The 18,215-nt window shown below is 43.2% G+C and overlaps 1 protein-coding gene across 10 annotated transcripts in view; it reads left to right on the forward strand.

The window, feature by feature from the left end:
- The first annotated feature begins 8,429 nt into the window (after nucleotides 1–8,429).
- LOC145506180 (uncharacterized) overlaps nucleotides 8,430–18,215 on the forward strand; it is a 300,106-nt gene continuing 290,320 nt past the window's right edge. For 6 of the 10 annotated variants that reach the window (XR_014053596.1, XR_014053601.1, XR_014053599.1 and 3 more), the window contains exon 1: nucleotides 8,430–8,517. The gene's annotated coding sequence lies outside the window, so the exon portion shown is untranslated. Of the gene's footprint in view, nucleotides 8,850–18,215 lie in introns of all 10 variants that reach the window. The other 4 variants (XR_014053602.1, XR_014053603.1, XR_014053598.1 and 1 more) reach the window with 1 other exon arrangement.

The raw sequence follows: 18,215 nt of genomic DNA on the forward strand, positions 1-18,215 counted from the left end.
TTTTAGTCATTCTCCTGAAATGAGCCGCTCTCCTGTCTAGCCCTGGACCGCGACGGCTCCCTGGCAGCCTGGAGGCTGAGTTATCTTGAGGTTCGCACTCCCTTTGCGAAAAGTCTTCTCATTAAGATAAAGAAGGAATATCTGAGCAGCACAAAAGCTTTGCTACCAGATTAGAAATCAAGGCTATAGGAAAGACAAAAAAAAAAATATGTTGCTAATAGTATTGCTCTTTCATCTCATCCTAGGCAACACTGAAGCCCTGGAAGTGACCAACTTCTGCCTCAAATTTTGGCTGCGGATTTGGGGGGTGGTCCTCAGAATACTGGTAATTTTGATTAGAATTGGAGGGTGTGTTTGTTTAAATAACTTCTTTATGATATAAATTTTACTTCATTATGTAGTGTATAAAGAGGAATTTGATAAGACTAACAATTTTTATTTCTAATTTCCCCTTTTTAAGAAACAAAACAAAGCAAGCCTCTGAAACAATAATATAAGACTATCTAGGAGTCTCTGTTTCTTAAAGGCCTTTAACAAAATCATATAATGTTGCTTCAATAAGATATAGATTTATAATATTGTCTCCTTGCCTTATTGTCTAGAAGAGGAAGATCGAGGCGTTCCCACCCAGACTCGTCAGCAGCAGGCTAGAGGGAGGACAATGGGCAGAGATAGATAGACTTGCCGGTCATAAAATGAGCCCACGTAACAGCCTGGGACCGAGCATCGACTACAGATTTAGTTTTTCCTCCATTACATTTTTCTCTCATAAACACGAGGGTCTCTAGAGCATTTTCCTAACGCCATTGTTTTCTTTACGTGAAGCTGCGCCCACGTTAATATTAGCTATCCCCCTGCCGGTGCTCTCTGGGAGCTCTCGTTTAAATTTACGGAGGTGCGGGGGAAGGGGACAGAATTGAAGGCTTGGGGTGGACCGACTTCTCGAAAAGCTAACTTGTGCTTGGAGAACAGAAATACTTGTGTTTTTCATCAAGTGCAAAAATTAGTGTTTTTGGAAGAATCCACATAATGCATTTTCCATGAAATAGCATCAGTCTCGAGATTGCTCTTCTAAATGGAGAGAGTCGTGCAGAATGTGGACTATCAGGCCGTATATAGAGCAGAACTGAAAATGGAATTAAAAATAAAGACCCAATTCGGCGATTTAGTTACAGTCTCTATTTGTTAAGGGTCTGCAAAATGAATCTGGGGTACTGTTTGGCTACCATCCGGGAGAATAAATCGCGCGGATCATTTGGAGATTCGGGGAGCGCTGGAGCTGTCTTGGGAAGTTAGGGCGGGGGCGCGGGCGTTCATGCGGTCTTTCCACCCACCCTCGCCTAATCAGGCGGCTCTCAATCAGGTTTTCAAAATACTGATCTTGATCTAAGAGCTCCTATCTCTGCATAAGTGGAGGAAATTATTCGTTTTTAGAGGCTTCTGGGTTTGGACAAGAATGATCCTCAGACATAAGAAGACCTCAAAGACTGGTCTGGCGTCCGCTTTACTCCTGGAGCCCCGCAGGACACCGACCTTTCCCACGGGGTAATTGCTCGCACCCAGCCTTGCTCAGTAGGCCTCCGGGTGGTGAGTTTATTTCTATGTCCCAGGCGGTATAGGCCTTCGGTCGGGGGTCGTGTGGGGAGGGAGGAGGCGAGTGATGCGCAGGTGTTTGCTGTGAATGTCAGGGCTGAGCGTCCCTCTCGTCCAGGGCCCAACCACCTTGTGACCCCCAGTCGAGGGCGAGCATACCGAGGGGTCTTTCCTAGACAGTGGCCCCAACTCCTTGGAGCTCGCGTCACACCTCTTACCCAGGCTTCTCCTCGGCTCCGGCAAAGGAAGAGTTCGCCTGATGCTTCGCAGAGTACCCCTTCCTACCTTAGGTGCTTGTGCTAGAAGTCAGGACCTTTTTTGTCTGTTAAATGAGTGTTTTTAGCTCGACTCCAACTGAGACCAATTTTGGTCGAATAAGGATAGACCAAAAAAACATCATCTTGTGTGTCTGCAGGTGGGTAAGGAATCGCCGAGTTGGAGCGATTCCTACCTACTAACTTGAAATTTCTGGAATGCCCACCTCTCCTTAAATGAAAACCGGGTACCTAAGCCCACCTAGGGGGCAACCAACACCCAACCCACAGCCCTGACGGATAGGACTCTTTGCAAGTTTGGGAGAAAGAAAGCCAGAGACTTGGGAGTGCCTCCTGCCCCAGGCTTTGGGGCGCTCTGCTAGTTGGGAGGTGCAGGGTGTGTCCCTCTAAAGATCGAGGGGGTCAGGGCAGGGGTCTGGGTTGAGCCAGGCCTTGATTGGAGGTCCATGGCTGGAGAGCAGGAACACCAACCCGCCCTGACCCCCACAGCTTCCACTCACCGCGAAGAGCTGCCTAATTGGGCTCCGAGCAGCTGCGAAATTTGTAATCGCCTAATAAGCCTTCCACCTCGGTAATTCTTATCAAAAGGCATAAAACTGATATTTTCACACTCGGCTTGCACCACAGGAGCCGTTTATAAACATCCTTCATCAGTGGGATGAAATTAAGCCTGCATTGACAGAGGTCTCTGGAACTCGATATTTAAAAGCAATAGATCCGAATTAGCAAATTATTACTTTAAGTAAGGAAAGTCCCCACCAACTTGACTATTGAACCTTTTGCCTTTGAGTTCCTCGCGGTGAGTAACCACATGTTTGAGAAAACTTAACCTCGAGTTTTCGCGGTACTCAGGCAATCTTCGGAATCTCGCTTCCTGAATCCGCAACCGCCCCGGCTCTTAGCCCTCCCACCAGCCTTCAACGCGCTCGAGTCAGACCTGTGTAGACACGGGGGAGACACTGCTGAGACACGGACGAAAACACAGTCAAACGAGACTCGTCCAGGACTCCCAGGCTCGAAGGCACAGGGCCAGTACCAGCGATTGGGGCCCTGCATCTTCCCGGGCAGGCGGCTCTCGCTAACCACACCCCTACCCCCAGGTATCCGCTCCAGGGGTCGGCGAGAAGACAGGCGGAGGGTGGAGGGCGGAAGACCTCTGAGCGGTAAGAAGGCACAGCTTCTGGGTGATTCTTTACTCCTAGCGCTCAGCCAAGAGGCCTCTGAAACTACGGAGGTCACACTTGATTCAGGGTATCCTTTGATTTTTGACCACTTCGTCTGGCCATTATTAATATTGATCCGGAAAAGGACGGATGGAAATAGCTTGCAGAGTTTTTTGTTGTTTCGCCCTGCCCCCGCCCCAAACTTGCCCAGGAAGCCCCGTGACTCCTCAGAGAGAGCGGAGCGGGAAATGCTCTCACCTTGGGACTTACCGGTCCCAGGCTCGTTTCCAGACCTTGTCACCCAGTTTCCGAGGGAAAGGGAAGGGCGCGTTTATTCATGCCAGCGGAGGTCGCCCAGTGGTGGCGAGAGCCTCCGTCTGAGACCCACTGATCTTTCCCCCACTGTGGGCCAAGGCCGAGGCTGGAGGGTCTTCCCCGGGAGGCTCGCTTGGTGTGCACCGGACAGCCAGGAACCACGGCGCGCAGACCCGGCCTCCCTCTCCAGCCCCGCTGGCAGTCTGTTATGCCAACTGCTGTCGGGTGAGCCGGCTGGGGCTACTTGTCACTAGTGGGTCTAGAAACCCACCAACTAAAAACCGAGTTCTGCGACCGAAAGGATTGTTTGTGTAGATTCCGTGTTCCTTTCCAGGCGGTGCGCTCATCCCCTCCCCTAGCTTTCCCTCCTGAGCTCAAGCAAACTTGCGTGGTCCGCTGCGACAGGAGATAGCGGTACCGTTTCTCCCAGATGGGACCGCTGGTAAGAGAGGAAAGAATTAGAAGCCGTATGCAGCCCGAAATTAGGCCGAGCGCTCTCTGGGACGCTCCCGGGCTAAATGCTACTGCACAAAGCGCAGAAGTCCACTACTTCCTTTACTCGTTGTGACATTTCCAAGCCGACAATCTCGCCTTAAGCACGCTTGTGGCTTGGAGCTGCTGATTTTATATGCATTTTATCGTTCAGAATGAGCAATAGGGCAGGACCAGTGGAAACCCGATTCTAACTTATTTCTACAGACCTCTGCCCGCACAGCTCTGTAAAAGCCAAACTAGGAGTTTGAGAGAAATAACAACCAAGTCGTTTCTCTCCAGCTTTTTATTACACATCCGAGGCCACCGAGCTGATCTAGCTTGGAGCTCACTCATCTAGAAAGAGGACGCAGACTTCCCCTTATCCACTCTCCTCACTCCCTGAGAGTTAACAAAAACCCAGCAAGGGAGGCAGGAGAGCCAGACTTGATCCGAGTGCAAAATCCTGGGTGCCTGACGGCATTTCCTGGGTGGAGTAGGGGTGGTGGCAGGGAGCTGTGTGAGCCTCCCATTTGCAGGCTTCGATCCTGTTTTGACGAGAACTTGCAGCTCCGTTGTTAGTGTGGGTGCATCCAACAAGTCACGAAGTCTCACCCTGCAACCTCAGTTTTGAGGTTTCTACCCCCCCCAACATTTCCATGTCCCATTGCTGCTTATCCGATGTAACTTGTGAAATGATAATTTGAAAGAAATCTGCAGAATAATCTTGAGCCATAATTTTTCATGTTAAATAACCTTCTATAAGGATTTCTGCTAGAGGAGACTGGCTCTTGTAACTATGGCAGTGCTTTCTCCCTCCTCCCTTTCTTCCTCCCTCCTTTCCTCCTTTCCTGTCTGCTTGCCTCCCTGCCTGCCTGCCTTCATGGGAGATCAGGGTTTAAGAACTATGTGTTATACTAAGCTCAGTTTTTGAAGTTAGTCAAAGCTGTAATGGATTTTAGAGTAATTTACTTAACAACTTAATTTTTCTCATCAGTAAAATGGGGACGACAGCACTAATGATGTTGAAATATTTTCACCAGCAGATACACAGTAGCTTCTCAATGAATGTAATCTTCTTCCACTCCTCCCTCCTCCTCCTTTGCCACCCAAGAGCTGTCTAGATGCAAGGTGTCACCAACGGCTTAATTTCCCAGGTGAAGGGGTCTGGCCATGCTCCTAAGCACCGACCTTGGTTCCAGTTGGCCATTTTGAGTAGTTCACCTGCTCGGATTCTAATGCTGGAGGAGCCTCCCAGTGCTGCTGGGGTTCTGAAGAAGAACTCACAGCTGCCAGCCACCTCTAATCAGGGCATCTCAGCCCAAGTAGGCACGCGAACAACTTTTCCTCCCACAGCTTTATTTGGGGGTTAATCTGGCGCATGTAAATGATTGGCACCCTGCCTTCTGTTAGTTTGCAGGAACTTCTGAATATTGTGAAAGCAGCAATACTCATTCATAGCTGTTGCTTTTTGTCAAAAGGAGCTGAGGAGCATCACCGTTCTTCAAGAACTTGCCAAAGGCAATTTTACCAGGTTGAGTCAGAATTCGAACCCAGACACCGTACGCTGAGGCCGACTTTCCTTGTTTTTCAAAAGCCCTCCTCTTAACCATTCCGCTGTGTTGTCCTCTTTGGGGTGAGCTCAGAAAAGGACGCTTTTAATCAGGGGATTCATTTACCTCAACTCGAGACGGTTTTTTACATAGCTCAGTTGACCTGGGTTGCAGCTCCAGCACAGGTGGTCCAGCTGCCAGAGCTTTGCCCCCGCCGGCTTCCTGCCCAGTTGCCAGTGCCGGGAATCCGGTATCCGGTGGGAAAGAGCGCCCCCTTCCTTCTACTCTTCCCGGTGCGAAGTTTAAAAGCACAGAATAGTTTGCAGTGTCAAATAAGCTGACTACAGGGGGGAAGAGTTGAGTTTTTAAATCGGTGGTAAAATTTTTCTCCTTTCCTTTGCAAATTACAGAATCCGATGACTAATCATCAGCGAGTGGGTCAAAACCTGGATTAAATAAGTGACCAGTGCTCTCCGTACCTCCTGCAGTGTAAAGGTCGGCGGGCACTCACTTCCTGAACTTTCCTCTGGACACTTTGACCAAAGTTCGGGTCACTGAGTCTCCGGAGTCTGCAGAAGCCTCGGTGCCCAGCTGTGCAAAATCATCTCGCTGCACCCTGTATCACCACTACTCCGGAGAAGTCTTTAGAAATAGTTTTCCCCCCTAGAGAAACAGGTGGATAAAGTTGACTCCAGCAGATCTTTGACAGCTCCAGGCTTCTGTCACTCTGGAGGCAGGAACCATGTGCTGTTCTGACTCTCTGGAACCTAGTTCAGTATGTTGGCACTGGGCAATAAAGGATGGCTTTTTGAATGAAAAAATATAAATATGTGTGTTGGCAGGTACAGAAGGTTTCATGCCTTTCTATGTATTCTTAGTTCCAGCTTCCTGTTTCTTTACAGTAGCACCTTCTTGCCAGGACCCAAGTCTTTTAATCCCTTAGAAGAATGAGGCAAGGACGGGCATAGATATTCTGACAATTCAAATTGAGGAACTTGCCAGGCTCTACTTTTCTTCTAGGGCAAGGGACTTACAATGGCTCATTTGGACCCCTCTGGATCATCCTTCAGCCCTCAGTGTTTGCAACTGAAAACCTACTGTGGGTGCTTCAGAGACCATCGAGGACTGAGCCTCAGTTATAGGTGAGGACGCTAATGGGACAAGGAATTGAACCATATTGGACCCCAGAAGCCCAGAGAAGCCTCCATGGGCCCACTCTTGACTGCACACATGGAAGTGCTGTGTGTGTTTGCCTGACCTAAGTTGATCTATGCTTTGGCTTGCCCCGGGGCAAAAAGGGAGCCTGGATGGTAGCTGAGGTCACTGAGAGCCAGATGGTGGTGCTGTCAGGCCTCCCCGGCTTGGGAAGGAGATGCACCCCTGTTTACAGCCTGCAAAACTACCCAAGAACGTGGAGAGGATGCACAGGTGATGGTGTATAGTCTTAAGCTAGGTAGATCCACGTGCCCCCCACACCCACCCCACCCCACCCCCCTGCCAGGTCATAATTGTGTGCACTGGGTGCCTCAGGGGCTCAGCTCCCTCTCTCCCCAGACCCAGCCTCTCTCAAGCGAGGACAGGTCTGGAGCAGAAACTGTAGCCCTGGGGGACCGTTTGACTAGGGTCCTGAAGGGCTGGAAGAGATCTGTTGGCCTGGGATTACTGCACTGGGAATTTACACCAACACTAAGAGAAAAGCCCTAGGGTTTTATCTTGAAAACTGGGGTCTCTTGACAGATGCACCAAGAAAATTTGCAAATTTAGCTACAGCTGCTGCAGGCAAAGAAACACAGGGAAGAACATGGTTTCTTCCTTTAGAAGAGCATGCTGCTGCTTCTGCTAAGTCGCTTCAGTCGTGTCCCACTCTGTGCAACCTCATAGACTGCAGCCCGCAAGGCCCCCCCGTCCCTGGGATTCTCCAGGAAAGAACACATCCATTACCTTTCAGAAATAACTCCTTGACTTGCTGAGTGCTTAGTTTGCCTTTTCATTGCTTTTGGGTTTCAAAGTCACCAAAAACAGCAGGCACAATTTCTTGTGGAGCTTTATGAATAAATGCCTTTTCAAGGTGTCTTCCTCCTTTCAAAATACTTTTGCCCTGTTTCAATAATTAATTTTAGCGATATTGTGGGGAAAACCTCTCGCATTACAAAACATCTAGATCAGTCCATGAATATCTGTCTTTTAAAGGTCAGCGGAGGAAAAAAATTACAGTTAATAAATTAAGCCGTAATTCCCCATTCTTTATACTGTCCCCCACTGCCACCCAGGCTGAAATATCTTTTTTCCTAAAAAGGTTTTGTATTTTTAGAGAGGAATATGTGCATGTATGTAGATACTCATAATAAAGAATAGCATTTGTTGTTTAGCATCACCTATATTTAACATATGTTGTCACGCATATTCTTCACAGTCATCAAGGAGGTAGATATTGTTCTCAAGACATATTTGCAACGGATTCTAGATGCAAACCAATTCCAAGGTGTTAACCACTTTACTATATATAAAGGATATTGAGTGAGCCTGGCAGGGTATGAAGTCCTCCCTCCTGGACGTTTGGACATGTGGCTCCACCCTTGCTCTGGAGTCCTAGAAACCTAAGTTCTCTTAAGAGCTGGGGGAATGGGGGACTGCAGGAGAGGCTTGAGGGACCTGACTGATGCTGTTACTTAGGACCCAAAAGCGGTGGGGGAGGGGGAGTAGGGCTAGAGGGATAGGAAGCTGCTGCGGGGGAGCGGGGAGGGAGAGGAGATAGATCGCGTGCTGGGAGAACACTTTCTCATCGCCAGGTCATAAATATTGTTGCATTTCCTTGGAAACCCCAAGCCCCTACGCCCCTAGGGGCTAAAGCCCTTCCCCTCCAGCAGCAGCCTGGGTTGGTTCAGTCGGCGCCTGCCTTCGGAGGTGACCTCTCCGTGACGGCCCTTGGAGCCCCGCTTGTCCTCGCGGCGTTCGAGCCGAGGTTCCCAGCCCCTTGGCCTTGGTCGCAGCCGGTCGGCGGCCCCGGGGCAGGCTGGGAAATTCCCTGCGGCGCAATTCCCTGCCGCGCGGTGCACCCCGGGAGGCGCCGAGGCGATGCGCCGTGAAGGAGAGCGAGGCCGACCGCCCCAGCGACGTATCCTAGTCCCAAAGTAGCCGGGCATCCAGGTGAACCCCCACACCATTAATCCAGTCTCCTGGAGAAGGTGGGAGGAGGGTGGCCCCGGCTCCGAGCATCGGAATGCCTACCCCAGGCCAGGCTCTGAGTTAGGCTGGTCGCCCTGGTGGGTTTGACCACTGCCCTCCTAGCGCCCTTTTCCGTGGGCGACCTTAGGGCGGAAGCTTGGGTTTCAAATGTGAAACATTCGTCTCCTGGAATCAGATCCGGATTCCAGAGGATGTTAAGGCTTTTCTTTCCTGGGGGGATAAAAATAATCACCGCCCGAGGAGACTCAAGGCCCAAGCCCTTCTGCCCATCAACTGTCTCTGCCTATAAATAGGTAGGTAATTCTTGTTCAACCCTTCCAGTCCTCAGAGTGCACATCTTGGTATCTCACAGAAAGCTGTTACAGAAGAGAGAAAACCTAAAAGCCAAGCCTACTACACACCAGGCCATGGGGGCCTGACTAGGTCAGAACAACGTGTGCCTGAAGTGATCAGTAAAGTAGTCAGGCTTGAAATGCTCAAGTCGGGAGTGCAGGCTGGCTCCAGATAGATGCCGACCGGAGAGTTATGTCGTGTACTGCTCTTTCTCCACGAGTGGCCTCTACCCAGGCAGGCCAAGGCCCTGGAAGTCGACCCACACTTGGGAGGGGTGGGTCTGGCTTTAGGGAGGCGTTTCGAGGGATTTTACTGTCTTCTACTTGGTTTTGGTTTCTGTGCCAGCCATAGAGGCCGTTGGTACTTTTAAGACTGTTGTGCAGTGCATGAACAAACTGACCAACTGCCCGAACACTTGTATACAGCTCTAATAAAAGGTGTGTGTGTGTAAGAGAGAGAGGGAGAGGGAGAGAGAGGGATTTTTCTGGGCTGATGAGAATATTTTCAGTTTCAAGTGATGTGTAGAGGTCCTTTGTTGTTGTTCAGTCTTCAAGTGGTGTGTGACTCTTTGCAACCCAATGAATTGCAGCATGCCATCTAAATTTTTGAGATTAATACAAAAACTTATTTCCTTTTTATGTGATCACTTTTTAAAAACATGCATGAAAATTTATGTTCTTAATTCTGGCCACTCTGATAGAGGTTTAATACCAATGCATAAGAGGAAGCCAAAGGGAAAATATTTGTATGCCAGCCTTGGTCTGGAAAAGTATCAGTAGCATTTCTTATTTGACAAGGAAATGCGTTTGCTCACTCTTTTCTTTCCCTTTCTTTTTCATTTGGTAAAGGCACCATTTTTAATATATATCCCATGTTTATTGTTTCTGTTTGGTACTTTGGTCATTTACAGCACATCTGTTTCTGATATTGTTCCTGTGTTAAGCACACACTATTGTGTTAGTAAGATTTTACACCATCTGTTTAAGAAAATTCTTGCCAGTGCTATTTGATGCCCAGTTGAACTTTAGCCAAACTTCATTTTATAATGTTCTCTCAGTCCTGAGCATATATATAATACACTTTAATGAAATTATGCTTTCATACTTGCTGACAGACATCAGAAACTCATTTGCCCAGGTCAACAGCCGTTTAGCTAAATGTTAAATAGGAGGAACAATATTAAAATAGTAAAAATGTTGAAAAAAATTAAGAAACAAAACTATTGAATTGAGATCAAATAATCACCCAAATAACTGCTACACACACACATACACACACACACACATACACAATGAATTTGGATGTGGCTGTTGGGAGTTTATGTATGTTTCTGAAGATTTATGTATTTCTTCATTATATATATTAAACTTGGCAGTTTGTATTTTTGACGTTATTCCTAAAGGTGTAACAACTGGTTTGAAACATAATAAAGTAGAATAAAATTATAATGTGACTATATCACATATATATTAAATTATATTAAACACATACAAACTTAATAATTGAGCTTAACTAAAATAATATATATATATACATATATATATTATCATGTGTACACTCATAAAGGTTTTCACTGTATCATCAAAAGGTAACAGGCAATGTTGCCCACCTGAGGCCTCTTTAAAAGTAGAGTTATTTAGGGAATTCCCTGGTGGTTCAGTAGTTAGGACTCTGTGCTTTCACTGCTGAGGAACCAAGTTCAGTCAAAAGAAAGAAGTAGAGCTGTTTATGACAATTCAAAAAATATTAAAGTACTAATATCTGTATTTGTTGGATGGGCATATATATCTAATAGTGGCATAATGATAAGATTGGAATTGGCTTGAAAAAAGTGATTACTGGCTATTTTCAAGTATCTTTTCTAGAACACCATATTCCTATTGATATATTTATCTATTTTGTTTACATCCAATGTGTATACTCCAGTGTAAAGCCTTAAAAATGGTAATTTCACATGATTTTACGTGAAATTAAAACACAGAAATAGAAACCGTAACACTTGGGTTGACAAACTTCTGACATTCATTCCCAAAAATCAGCATTCTTCAATTGACAAAAACATGTCCTTTGATTTGAGTTCTGCCAAAAACAGATTGTCACAGCCTTTTGCTTTTTACCTGGACAGACTGCTTTTATGGCAGATGCTATGAGGAAAGATGTGTCCCTTAGATAACTGCTTAGGGGTGTACAGTCTCTTTATGTTTGTTTCTTTAGGAAAACAAACTTTGTTTTGGTATATTTAATTTCTAAATAAAATGTATCCATAATAATTGACATTTTTAAGCAAGAGAATTGGAATTTAGTACTATTTTACTGTGAGATATATCTGGTTATAGAATTGGAACAAGCCTCATAGCATTTCTCCCTATATATACACTTTATTAAGATCTACATTCTCTTTAAACTATTTATTTAGATGTCTCAAATGTAACCTGTAAACCTTTTAAAATAACTGATGTTAAAACAAACCTTATGAATCTTCACATGTCTGGTTCCAATTAATCTGCTTAGACTATTTAATGGATAAAATAACAAGCCTAACTTTGTCAATCTCCAGTTCTGCACTAACATTCTATGTGCCTCTTTAAGGTCTAATGCCTTTTCCTATACATATTTAATCCGTAGTTATCCTCATGTAAAACCTGGGATTAGAAGAGTAATTAACTGTGTGCATTTTCTTAGAAGACTGTTTTTCAGCTTAATCAATATAAAAGTGAGATGGTCTCAAAATTATGTCACTGATTATTGAAAGGAAACTATGTACCTCTTTGTGAATTGAATTCATCAGGTATCTACAAGGTACCAGGTGCTGTGGATACAAAGAAGAGTAAGACATGGGTGGTCCTTGCTCTCAAAAAATTCCCAATCCATTAAGGAGACTGACAAAAATAGAACTAGCTCCTTCCTTCAATTCTATTATTGCCTATTTCTTGGGCTTTTAATTGATTAAGTATCAGATGATCTTATCATAATACTTTGTATAGGTTTTTAAAATTTAAAAATAGTTCAAAGATTTTATATAGAATGAAAGTGAATGAAAGCAAACTACCCCCAGAAGGCTATATGGCTTCTGAGATAACCATTACTTTTGGTACTTTTTCAGGTGTGGGAAGGGGACAAAATTAACTTGATGTTCCTGAAACATCTGCTCAATTATTTTGAGTCTTGCATCATAAATCCTCAGTCTGTTGTAGAATCTGTTGAAAAAGTAGTAGTAGGGCACCATATAGGAGCTAGAGAAAAATTTTAGATTTGTTCAATTCCAAAATCTGGAACAGCTCCTTTCCTCACACTTTCTTTATCTCCCCTACAAAATAATCTTAGATTTTATCACTGAAAACTTTTACAGATGATTGGAAGGGGAGAGGAGGATTCTACAAAGGCTACCATTTAAGGCAATGGATGATTGAAGTCAATATTTGCTATTTTTTCCAACATATACTTGCTAACTTTGGCAATTAATTATTCCAAAACTACATGGCAGAGTTTATTTTTCAAACAAACAAGTTGGGGATTAAGTATTTAGCAGACCTTTGTAAAAAAAAATATAGAAAGTTTTGTTGGGAATATAGAGTAAAAAGAGATAAAGTTTCCTTAGCATGTCAAAGAATTATAGTCGTTAATTTTAACTACTCTCGCTAATACTTTTAGAAATTAAAGTTTACTTTTCTTCTTTTATATACATTGATGAAAAATATCAGGAGAGAAGAAACAATCATTTGATTGAATTAATTGAGTGCCTTTTACCCTTGAGGAAACATTGCATTTTAATTTTCTTTTGTTTAATCATGGTTTTTGAAGTCTATACTGTGCTTTTTTCTTTTAGAGGATATTGCATCTCTAATACTCATAGATCTATTTATGTGATCAGTTGATTCCTACTGGCTATTGTCACACACTTTATTTCTAATTTTCTTTATTTTCCTTAACTCCTTGCTTCTTAGGAAGACAGAATGCTGATGTAAAAGCTTCACAGTTGGAGTCTGCTGACCTGTATCTCAGTTTTAGGTCCTGTTCTTTTTTAGTTAGTTGTGTGGTTGTTGTTTGTTGTTGTTCAGTCTCTCAGTTGAGTGAGACTCTTTGTGACCTCATGCACTGCAGCATGCCAGGCTTCCCTTCACCATCTCCTTCCCTTCACCATGGTCCTTCACCATCTCCCGGAGCTTGCTCACACTCGTGTCCATTGAGTTGGCAGTGCCATCCAACCATCTCGTGCTCTATTGTCCCCTTCTCTTCCTGCCTTCAATCTTTCCCAGCATCAGGGTCTTTTCCAATGAGTCAGCTCTTCACGTCAGGTGACCAAGGTATTGGGACTTCAGCTTCGTATCAGTCCTTCCAATGAATATTCAGGGTTGATTTCCTTTAGGATTGACTGGTTGGATCTCCTTGCAGTCCAAGGGACTCTCAAGAGTCTTCTCCAGCACCACAGTTCAAAAGCATCGATTCTTCAGCGCTCAGCCTTCTTTATGGTCCAGTTCTCACATCCGTACACGACTACGGTTGTGTCTTGTTGAAATCACTCAACTTTCTAAGCCCTAGCGCCTACAGTTTGGGGTGGGGGAGATAGGGCTCTTCAGAATAAGTCATCATTGAAAATCTTTCTAGCTTTTAGAGGTAAATCACTGTTTACAGATTTTTAAGAACTTTTCTCAAACCAGCTTTGAAATCTGTTATGATAGTTCTCCAAAAGAAAATGTTTCTTCAGGTTATAATCCTATTTAAGAGTATCATCATGTTATAGTTTATTTACTGAAATCAAGTTGAGACTGAACTCTGATCTCTAACCTGCATCAGTTCCTTCTACAAAGCTAGATAAAATTATCTTAAAGAGAAGTTAACTCTTACTCCAGCCCAGAGTATGGATCCAAGTGTAACAGAATGAGAAATCCCCAAAAAGGCTTCCTCATTCTTCTGTTTCTTTTCACTGAACCTTTAAAACCTAGTTTAAATGCTTCCTTCTCATTGAGCATTTCCATTCAAGTTGGAGGCGATTTCTCTTTTCTTTGAGCTGCATATTCATTGAATTGGTCAGCTGCTTGGCTGTATAATTCATGTTCACTGTAGGCACAGCTGAATGTGATTCTCCTAGTGCTATAGCTCTGGCATTCTGTTTTTGGTGATTCAGCCTTAGAGTTTGGTGTTAAATAAACCCTGGTAATGATGCAGGTGAGGCAGAGCTAGGAACTGGTAAGGTGATCTGATAGATCATTTGTTAATTAGCTCAACATATTTGACTTTCTCTTGTTTATTTCTAGGAGACTTCTCTCCCATCGTGAGTGTGACATGTATTTTTTTTGGTTTGTTTCCTTCCTGGTGGTCATAATGAATTTGGAGTGAAATGGCCATCCTCAGTTCAGGGGCTCCTTAGTTGATATTTGTAGGGCAGCAGAATAAAGTCAAGGATGAAGACTGTGGCCATGGAAGAGACTAAAGAAAACTAGGACACTGTAGGCTTGGTTTGGAGTGTGAGGATGTTTTACTTTCCAAAATATAAGTTTTTAAAAAAAATTGACAGTATATTTCCTGACATTAATTCTGGTGATAAAAACATTGGCATAGCTAATGTTTTTTGAGGTGATGGACAACTCAGTAGCAGCTGAGTAGAACAGAAGTCTCATCAACTTGACTGGCTGAGACCTGTAGCCCATTTGACAGCTGCAGAGGATTATTTCCATTCTCCCCAAGGTACAGGTTATTTCCATGTAAAATAATTCCATGTATGTATTTTTAAATGCTATAGTATTGTGCATGGATTGAGCTAATTGATTATCAATATCTGTTGCCAAATATTAAAAAGTGAGAGGGATAAACATTATAATTGCCTTACTAACATCTGTCCTACTCTTTATACTACTGTGTAGTAGCATGTAGTTTGATTAGGGTTGATTCTAAACCTAGGTCCAGGAGTGGCAAACTAATGGAGGTAAACCAATTATCACTGTGATTTTTAAAAATTGAATTATAATTAACCTAAAATATTATATTAGTTTCTGATGTGCAGCTTGACTGTGATTAATTCATGGATGGTTACAGGTAATTAAACTCCATGAAGATATGTAATCTGTTTTGCTCATAGCTGTATTCCCAGTGCTAAGTCTCTTCAGTCGTGTGTGACTCTTTGTGACTCTATGGACTGTAGCCCGCCAGGCTTCTCTGTCCATGGGATTCTCCAGGCAAGAATACTGGAGTGGGTTGCCATTTTCTTCTCCAGGGGATCTTCCTGACCTAGGGATCAAATCTAGGCCTCCTGCATTTCAGGTGGATTCTTTATCCACTGAGAATAGTACCTGACATACAGTAGGTGATCAGTGAATATTTGCTGAAAGAAAAAAATGAAGCAAGGTAGTCTGATCAAAATGATTCTTGGGCATTTTGTTTGATCCTCAGAATTTGGGAAGAATCCCTATTTTCCACAGATATAATTTGGGAAGCCTGTAGCAAATGTATATATTTTGTGGCCATGAAAGAAATGCCCAAAGATGAAACTGACATGTGGAGGAGAGAGGAGGGCAAAGCTGAGAAAATGAATGAGAAATAGAGCCTCTGTGTTAACCTGTACCTCTAGTTCAAACTACCTTGAATTAGATGTTTTTAGTTTGACCAAGAGCATCCTAAATGATATATGGAGAACAGTTCAAGGTGTATAACAAAGAACAACTAGCACACTGATTAGCTCTTTTCCTATACATACTGAGTTTTCAGGTTGAGAGTTTAAAGACTTGAATACAAAACTACCATCAGACAATCTTCGACTGAATTAGAGTTTTTGGTAAAAACTCCAAGACATGTGGAATCTTAATAGTTTTCACGTTGTGATTGAGCAAGACTGCCTTTAAAAAATCAAATAGTTTTTAAAGTATAATGCATTTATTCTAAATCCATAGGTTAAGTGAGTGTTAAGTGATGCATCCAGTTCAGTTCAGTCACTCAGTCATGTCCGACTATTTGCGACCCCATTGACTACAGCACACCAGGCCTACCTTTTCATCACCAACTCCCAGAGTTTACCCAAACTCATTTCCATTGAGTCAGTGATGCCATCCAACCATCTCATCCTCTGTCATCCCCTTCTCCTCCTGCCCTCAATCTTTCCCAGCATCAGAGTCTTTTCAAATGAGTCATCTCTTCACATGAGGTGGCCAAAATATTGGAGTTTCAGCTTCAACATCAGTCCTTCTAATGAACACCCAGGACTGATCTCCTTTAGTAGGGACTAGTTGGATCTCCTTGCAGTCCAAGGGACTCTCAAGAGTCTTCTCCAATACCACAGTTCAAAAGCATCTTCGGTGCTCAGCTTTCTTTATAGTCCAACTCTCACATCCATAAATGACTGCTGGAAAACCGTAGCCTTGACTAGGTGGACCTTTGTTGGCAAAGCAATGTCTCTGCTTATTAATATGCTGTCTAGGTTGGTCATAACTTTCCTTCCAAGGAGTAAGCGTCTTTTAATTTCATGGCTGCAGTCACCATGTGCAGTGATTTTGGAGCCCCCCCCAAAAAAAGTCAGCCACTGTTTCCACTGTTTTCCCATCTATTTGCCATGAAATGATGGGACCAGATGCCAAGATCTTAGTTTTCTGAATGATGAGTTTTAAGCCAACTTTCTTACTCTCCTCTTTCACTTTCATCAAGAGTCTCTTTAGTTCTTCACTTTCTACCATAAGGGTGCCTTAGTTTTCTGAATGTGGAGCTTTAAGCCAACTTTTTCACTTCCATTGAGAGGCTCTTTAGCTCTTCTTCGCTTTCTGCCATAAGGGTGGTGTCATCTGCCTATCTGAGGCTATTGATATTTCTCCCGGCAATTTTGATTCCAGCTTGTGCTTCATCCAGCCCAGCATTTCTCATGATGTACTCTGCATATAAGTTAAATAAGCAGGGTGACAATATATAGCTTTGACATACTCCTTTTCCTATTTGGAACCAGTCTGTTATTCTATGTCCAGCTCTAACTGTTGCTTCCTGACCTGCATACAGATTTCTCAAGAGGCAGGTCAGGTAATCTGGTATTCCCTTCTCTTTCAGAATTTTGGACAGTTTGTTGTGATCCACACAGTCAAAGGCTTTGGCATAGTCAATGAAGCAGAAATAGATGTTTTTCTGGAACTCTTATTGCTTTTTCGATGATCCAGCAGATGTTGGCAATTTGATCTCTGGTTCCTCTGCCTTTTCTAAACCCAGCTTGAATATCTGGAACTTCATGGTTCACGTATTGTTGAAGCGTGGCTTGGAGAATTTTGAGCATTACTTTACTAGCATGTGAGATGAGTGCAATTGTGCAGTAGTTTGAACCTTCTTTGGCATTGCCTTTCTTTGAGATTGGAATGAAAACTGACCTTTACCAGTCTTGTGGTAATGCATAGAAAACTGAACATGTTCCATTTAGGTAAATTCTATTTTGTGGCTTTTCCCCTGAATTTGATATAATAAAAACACATGTATTTCACTCAGTGGTATGTACATAGTGCTAAATAAAAATTTGAAGTGACTTTAAACTAGCTTTAATATAAAATGTAGCTTATATATCAGAAATAGAACATCTCATATCTCCCTTTTTTGTTATATATTTAAGATCTATTTTTAAAATTATTAAGTGTGTAGTAGAATTGAAGCCTTAGGCTCTCCTCTGAAACATAGTTACTAATTTTTAACACAAATCTGTAATGGTTTGAGCTTAACCTTAAGTTGTCTATAGTTTTCATTCCATATGACAGAGTATTAATAACTCAGAATTTAGGCCTTTGTCATACCTTGCTTATATATATTCAGATTAATTTTGATTTTATAAAACTTCAAGTGTGAAGACACAAAGATTGCTAGTTTGAGATTCCTGCACTAGGTCTTTAAAAAAATCTAAGTTAGAGTTGACGACTCAGCTGTGCTACTTACTAGCCTTGTGGACCTTTCTATGCCTCATTTTTTGTTTAGAAAATGAAGATACTAATGACTTCTTTGACTATCTTAAAGGGTCATTGTGATGATCAGATGAGTTAATGTCTCAGAGATGTCTATTAAAATGTAAAGCAATAAACAACTCTTAGGTAATCTTATAAGTTTCTAAAGTATAAATTGTGGGAGCATATTCTAAATGCAAACAAAAAAATGATAAGGGCTTATTAACAGGATAGTAATGAGAAAATCTGAAAATGGTTTCTATTGTAATCCGTATCTCAACTCAGGTGACTTGATTTTGGTAGACAGTGTGCAACCTAGTGATTTAGAACTTCTTGGGGCTTTTTAAAGTGTTTGTTTATAAGGCGAGATCCAAAAAGACTTCCTACTAAGAGAAGACACTTTGGGAAGTCATTGTGGAATGGCAGATGAGACAG

This window comes from Giraffa tippelskirchi, chromosome 5 (genome assembly GCF_054371585.1).
Source record: "Giraffa tippelskirchi isolate mGirTip1 chromosome 5, T2T-mGirTip1v1.2.pri, whole genome shotgun sequence".
Classification (NCBI taxonomy): Eukaryota; Metazoa; Chordata; class Mammalia; order Artiodactyla; family Giraffidae; genus Giraffa; species Giraffa tippelskirchi.